Below are 7,946 nucleotides of genomic sequence, written 5' to 3' on the forward strand. Positions count from 1 at the left end.
TTTAGCGTCTTTCTCCTGATATTTTTGTTAAGTGAGTGAGTCACTTTCTTGGCATGACTGATGAGAATGATCAGATTTATTTTCCTATACAAGATTCCCATCCTGATTTCGTATCTCCAATAAGAAAGCCATCTTTTCATAGGTCACGAGACCTTCCAAACAACCATTATGAATTTCACGATCCAATCAATCAATGGCTGGAATAATCTTACTTGGCAAGCCATGTTGCAAGAAATAAGCTTCAATCCTTCCTCACGCTCACCAAGAATCTTGTTGTAGATGACCACACAGTCGTAAGAGGCTTCCGAGATTTGTTGAATAATAGGATCCATCGAAAAGATAAGCATGTGTATTGGGTGGTCGTGACACATTTTTCTTCCCACAAGAAAGACCTTTCTTTCTGTGTGCAATATTTTCAAGATTTTGTATTCTCTGTTGTGCACTATTTTTTATCTGTTTTAATCGCTTGTATCTTTGTGGTTGCAGATCAAGAATGACTACGATGGCTTCAATAGAAATTCCATGTCACGTAATCTCGACTATTTAGTTGTTAGGATAGGAGTAGGATTAGTTGCATCTTAGTTTTCCTTCCTTGCACATGTAGTCCTTCATGGTTTTCTTATTTCATTATGTTTTCTTTAGTCATTTTTCTTTCTTGTCTTCTGGTTTTGTTTACTTGTTGTGTACTCATTTCCCTGTCTTGTTTTTCCTTTTCGTGACAGAATTTCCTTTTTTTTTGCTACGCGCATAAGTGCTGTGGCTATACTATGTTCTGGATTTTGAGTAAGTATGTGGGTGAAGTACAAGAGCCTTGTGACAGAACAACACTTGGCCAGTCCTGTTTCTATATTCTTTGTGCTTGGTTTTAACTTTTGGCCAATGAAGTCTTCATGGAAAATACAATATGTCTGTAAGGAAAGCTCTGTTCAAACCATGAACCTGTGTCCAAACTGGGAAACCCCATACATGTGCTTATTCTTTTTCTCTATGTGTCCAAGATTATCCAACTAGTAGAAAGGGAGAAGGGGGAAAATATAAATGAGCAAACCTAAACCAAAGGCCTTACATGATTCTCTGAAGGAAAAACCTCTTCTGCTCTCAATAACTCAGGATCTCTCTTCCGCCAAAAAATAAATAAGTGCTTATGCACAATCCTTTTTCAAATCTATATATATATATATATATATATATATATATATATATATATATAGACAAAGACGAAATAAGAGAAAGGCTTCCCGCATAGAGTGGTGAAGCGGGAAACTCCACCAGTGTATTGACCAGGCTTGCTGGCAGTGGAACAATGCTTATGCTCTTGCGTGACTCCACCAAGGTATTTTCTAGGCCTGTTGGCACCCGGGCAACATCATAGATGAAAACCTATACTCTGCGAATCTTAATCTTGCGAATCAAACTACCCTTCCCGATTTTGAAACACTATGATCTAGTTGAAAATTTTGTTGTGTTTGACTAAGTTGGTACAAGGTGAACCATTTCTATCCATGGGATAAGTGAGGAAGCCAAAGTGACCTACACAAGGAATCAATACTCCCTGAAAGGCCAAGGCATTTTGTTGTAAAAGAACCAAAAAATAGAAGTTGGTATTCAACTATTGTGTCACCAAGTCTTGTAGCAGTTGCAACACCCTCCAAAATTTTAGTCTGCATCCAAATTTTAGAGCCTTCCTTGATTTTTATGCTTGATGGTTGGAAACACTCGGGCTCATCCCATGAGCTCTCCTCGAATTTTTATACCCTTTTTTCTTGATGGACCACTAGTCTTCTTTTGGCATGTTGATTTCTATCTCATGCTTGCGAGCTTGTTCTAGCGATTTTGAAGGTTTATATTTGTGTGCATGAGTTTCTTTCACTCTGTGAACATCGGTCGTACTCACACACAAAGTTGTGTGCACTATCGCGTAAGCGTTGTCACTGTCGTTCGAAGACATATCTCAACTGTCCCACTTGTCGCTCATAACCTTTGAGTCAATCTCACTGGGCACGTGATTGTCATACTAGCCTGAGGTGTCTTGTCATTGAGCCATCCTAAGTGTGTGATCATAATGTCATGTGTCCTCAAGTTCACTTTCTTTCACACTTAGTCATTTTTCTTGAAAATTTGTCGACCGAACAACCCTCATTCAACTAGACCCCGATCTCAGTGACCTTGCACTACTGTCCAAAACTATGCAGATCTTGAGGCTATCCTCCAGGCAGCCTGAACTTCTCAATTCTGGAAATGAGCTAGCAGTCTGCCTCACAAAACTACAGAGAAGTTGTCCTAGAACCCGATCCAGTCTGTGCTTCCCACAAGATCACCCATGAAGCCTCCCTCTAGCAAACCGGAAAAACTAACTTGAGTTGTGACCCAAGGCTGCACTAATCTCCAAAACTGCATGGAACTCATCCAACCCGTTTGCCTTGCATTGCCTGTAGAAACTGCGCAAACATGTGGGCCATGCCTCTACTTCCTGTCACTACAATGTACTACGAAATTGTGCAAATCTGACAAGCAGGCCCCCCGCCAGCCTGCTCTACTCTCCCTAAGAAAATTGTCTAGTTTTAAATATCACCTACCCTACCACTTGGCTCTGCACTCAACCTAGAAAATGCGCACTTATGTCTGGGAGCCCCCACTGTCTGTCCCGGACTATCTCCTAGAATTGTGCAGTCTTGAGCAATAGCTCCTGCAGCATAATCCTGTCCTCCTATGGAAAACTACGTAGATTTTCCTTCCAGTGCATCCTGCTACCTGCTCTATTTTCCCCAGAGAAACTCGATAGATCATAGATGGATGACCTACCCAGTGCTCCTCTTAAAAATTCCACAGATTGGCCAGTAGTTCCTCGACACCTTACCTGGTCTTCCTCTAAGAAACTTCACAATTCCGCCTCTCAGCTGGGTTTTACCCCGCACTTATCAATGTTTTCCCAAATTGCCCAAATCTGCCTCCTAATGACATCTGCACATTTTTTCCTGACAATGCCTCGAAGCCTCGCATCTCGGCCTCAGTTGTTCTTTGCGCAGTTTCAGTGCCTTATCCCTCTCATAGTCACCTGCAGTGAAACAGTAACAATGCATCATGTTAGAATAGGATATTTTTGGATTTGATGTCATCTCGTCATGAGTGATTGCATGAACAGGTACATTGATGAAGCATGGTGTGACGACGAATAGGATGAAGAAGAAGTGCATGCTAGGAGACTTTCTCGCATTCGAAAGAATGCACGAAGCACATCGAGTAGCAAGCGAAAGGGAAACATGCACATGCACCATCAAGCAAAGAAGAAGACCATCAAGGACCCCAAGCACTTTGCCATGCAGAGGTGAAGACATGTTACACCGAGAGCACACCATCACTTAGCAGCACAACAACTCGACATGGACACCATAGTCAGCCCATACATGTTAGCAGTGTCATGTTGAGTTGTGTTGGCCACATCACCACTATGGGACATACTTATTGTAATGAAATGTAATGTAATTTGAAATTCCAAGAGATGCACATATTAAGTTGAAGAGTCACGTCAGTTAAAAATTCATAGGATGTTAAACATTCATGAGGGAAGTCAAAGAGTCACAAGGGTCAGTTTTCCCCCTTGGCTATATATGTCCCCTCATTGTATGAGAAAAGGACTTTTTCCCTTGGCTCCTCCCACATAGCCTTAAGAGTTTGTAGTCTATTCTTTGAGGAGCAATGGGTGGCTCCAATGACCCACTACTGGAGCTATTGATGTATGGTGTACAAATGTGTCTTGGAACTTTTTCTTGATTCAGAAGCCTGTCTCAGGCCAACACGTTTTCACTCATGTTATGTCTCCACTTGTAAGACTATTTTGGAAACATTTGTAATGCATGTTTTCTCAACCTATACTAAGATAGTTGAACTACTTTGGTTATTTTAGTACTTACATTGTTGAATATGTGTTTTATTTCTTATCATTTTTCTCCCGTCTATGTGGTATCTTTGCCGGACATTAGACATGACATCTTTGTGCTTTATTAGTTTTAACGACTATCACCCCCGTGTGGACTATTCTTCTAGATGATGTATGTGTCTTCCCTTGAACTTTGGTTTTAACCACTACCACATCCGCCATGGACTATTCCATTGGATGCTGGACAAACCCTTATTGTTTTCGCCTGTGTTTCTTCATTGGTTGGGACTACTCACTCCCATCAATAGGCTCACTTCACTCTCCCCTTTTATAGTAAGCGAACCTAGACACAAGTTACATTACGCACTCACGAGACACACATACCTTGTTGTTTTAAGATAATATTGTAACACTCTGGCTAACAGCTAGAGCCAAGGCAGAGCTTTAAAATTGGCAATAGGTCCATTGTAACCGATGGGACTCCTACACCAAAAGGTGTGAGGTCTAGTTTGGACTTCATACCGAGGATATCCCCTTTGTTGGCAGGTCCAACACTGTCAACAAGTACCAAATCAAATTCAAGAAGAGAATTCCTCTTTACCCTCCTGCATATTCAACTTTGGTTATTTATTTCGAACGTATGGGTTAATGAGGGGAGGATAAGGGACGAAAGGAATACGTGAGAGGGGACCTTTAGAAATAGTTATCATAATTCTCGTCTAGTTCATTGAATGAAGGGCTTGGGAAAAACCGCTTGGTAATCCAAGTAAGTACCATAACACCACATGTCCAAATGATCACTATCCAATTATATTTTTTGACAAGGTGAATAGAATATAATACTCCCTAATCATCCCATGGGGATGTGGAGGCAGAGGAAGGAGTGGAAAGGGCTATGTTTCTACAAGTTGTAGAAATCAAATGTTCGATGAGTAAAATTAGCAGGAATCTAATCATGTTGTCAGTAAGTTCTTCAATCGAACCACACCATGGCTTCAGAGAGAGATTGTAGAGGTGGAAGAGGATGCCAAGATTAGAAGAATATTTATTTTGGTTTTTGGTATACTGGAATAGGCTGGAAACTAGGTGTAAGATACAAGTTGCATTCATTCCCTTTGAGCACAAAACTTGAATGTTTTTGAAGTATATTAGCAAATCAAGATTGTCATGGTAAGAGTATTGAGTAAAATATCATAACCTCAACAAAAAAATCAATTCCAGTTGGATGGAATTTAGAGGTTGACTCGCTAAGTAGTTAAAAAAATCAATGTATTGGCAGAAGAAATGGCTGACATTGTTTTTTCTTACTCAAACAACAAAGTAGTTCCACTTAAAACCATCTGGGTGCACTCCGCAACTAACTACACATGTTGCACCAAGTTTCTTTGATAAATAGAAATCTATATGGTCATCCAATTTTTTTCCCTTTCAATTATCTTATGTTAGTTTTTGGTATATTACCTCTAGGTAGGTAGGGACCTTAGCCAAATTTTGGTCTGTAATATCAAATATTTTTAACAATGTATTTCTTTGTGACAAAACAATTAATGTTGTGCTACTGGTGTGGTTTTCAACGGAAGAAAACAAAAAGCAACAAAACAATTATCATATGTAGTTTTTTTGTTATGCATCAATATAAAAATATCTTAACCTACGAAAAAGGAATAATAAAAAGGAAATTTATATAGATAAGTTTATAAAATTAACAAAATTAACTTATACCAATAAAATTAACAAATTATTAAAAAGGATTTCTAATTTACAAAATTTATTAGATTTCTTAAATTTATTTTTCAAAATTTAATAATGAATATCATTATATTTTTACTAAAGAATTTCTAATTTACAAAATTTATTAGATTTCTTAAATTTGTCTTTCAAAATTTAATAACGAATATCATTATATTTTTACGGAAATGGATTTCTAATTTACAAAATTTATTAGATTTCCAAAATTGAATAATGAATATCATTATCTTTTTACTAAAAAATTATTCGAATGATTTTATGGTCGATATTTTATTTCTTATTTTATCATTCATGTTTTATTGAACAGAGCCAAGGAGTTTATAAAGGTTCACGTTTATTTCAAAAGGAATTGCGCACGGACGAGGCACATTTTTTTTTTAAATCGAAGAACTCGTCAAAATAACTCACGTCCACGAATTCTTGGAAGGTGCCTCCTTTTCGTTTGAAATTTTAAACAAATTGAAAAGGATTTCATATTTTATTAGTCCTTGCCATTTGGCAATGGCCAGGGATTATAGTAATAGTTTCTGATGTACTTAACATTAGTTCACCTGCTTGAACGCCCCTGTTTATGGAGTATAAACAAAGTTTTTTAGATCATAGTGGTTTATGGTCTTATTTGACCTCTTCCCGAGGCAGAGGCGCTGCAACCATATATTATCTTGCATTTTCCTCGGTCTTTCTCATTCATTTTCTGGAGCTGTTGATTAATGCTAACATTAATCTGGCAATATAAAATGCTACCTCTTATTGCATTTGAGTTATCACGAAGCTGAACTGGTTGATATCACGCACGGTAAGGATTACTGAAATTGCCACTGTTGCAATGTGTCACTCTGCATGCATGCTGTTGTGGTGTCTATAGAACAGATGCTCTGCATGCTGCGGTGTCTACAGAACAGGCATATCCAGATCGATATGCATAACTACATTAAGAGATTAAGAAGCATCCATTCATTCATCGGACTTTGTTGTATTTTCACCGTTACCAGCGCTTGGATTTCGCTTCCATTTCGGCCATAAGCAGCAGCGAAGACAACGCTATTACAATTACGAACACAGAACAGTCGGCCAGAGAAACCAACAAATATCAGTCAGGTCAATTTTTTTGTTGAGCTCCCTGTTCTTCTGATTTTGTTAAATCTCTCGTTGCTTCTCGCTTCTGGATGTATATATTACTGTTAAGAATCCTTCCTTCCTTTCATCAATTTTTTTTTTTCGAGTTATATCGCTTTCTTGTAACAAATTCATACGCATAAGCAGTAGCTTCAAGTGAATCGTTTCACGATGCAGTGATTTTTTTCATATTTTTTCAATTTCAGACAGATTTCTTATTTGGGGATTCAATCACTATTAGGAAATATGAAAAGAAAATAGGGTAGGCAAGCACTTACCCACGGTTTCAGTTCAGCAACAATTTTTATCGTGTACCCAGTTGACCGCCATTCCACTTCAACTATCGAACTAAAATCAAAATACGCTTAAAAAATCTCAAATTTGGTGTTCCTGGAATATACCTGGAATACGGCGTCTCTGGTAGAGAGTGCAACAATATCAGCACACGACACAACGCCGGGGCATGCACTTTCAAGCTTGGCTTTTGCTTCATCGATTATCTCAAATCCTCTCACAGTTAGGTTGGGGCCTGCTTCTTTCTCTAATACGTTATTGCCCACGCTATCAATCAGAATTGATCCATCACAGCCCTTCAACAACATATATATTTATTAATTCCACGCCATTCAATTTATATTTATAAATCCTGAATTTAAAGGAGACTATGATTTCCAGAGAAGTGCACGCTTACCTTTACGAAACAGTCATGAAAATGCATGCGCAGGAGGGCAGTAGGAAGAGATTTGTCGGTAGCAAAGTGACTTGTGATTACTCCGCGCACAATCGATTCTACTTGCGAAGGCAAGAGCTGCAGACTGCGATGGATAAACTACCTGCGTCCCGATCTGAAGCGTGGAAGCTTCACAGAAGAAGAAGACGAGCTCATCATCAAACTCCACTCCTTCGTTGGCAACAAGTATGTCATTTTATCTCCGCTGTTGCTGCAATGGATTTCCTTTTAAAGCTGGATCTGTCATGAAAATCTCACTTTTGAAGTCTCAGTTACTGATCGAAGTGATTTCTAATCAGTCTGTGAAACTGTGCAGGTGGTCTTTAATTGCAGGGAGATTGCCCGGACGGACGGACAACGAGATAAAGAACTACTGGAACACACACATCAAAAGAAAATTGCTGAGCAAGGGACTCGACCCCCAGACCCATCGTCCACTCGGCCAGCCAAACAATACCCCCGTCACTCGGCCTG

At 38.9% G+C, this 7,946-nt stretch overlaps 1 pseudogene; it reads right to left on the bottom strand.

The window, feature by feature from the left end:
* The window catches only part of LOC149169921 (DNA topoisomerase 1 alpha-like), a 166,789-nt pseudogene extending 159,329 nt beyond the window's left edge, over positions 1-7,460 (bottom strand).
* Between the last annotated feature and the right edge of the window lie 486 nt (positions 7,461-7,946).

This window comes from Pinus tabuliformis, chromosome 4_2 (genome assembly GCF_031772625.1).
Source record: "Pinus tabuliformis cultivar Carrire ecotype Pingquan chromosome 4_2, CPIR1, whole genome shotgun sequence".
Lineage (NCBI taxonomy): Eukaryota > Viridiplantae > Streptophyta > Pinopsida > Pinales > Pinaceae > Pinus > Pinus tabuliformis.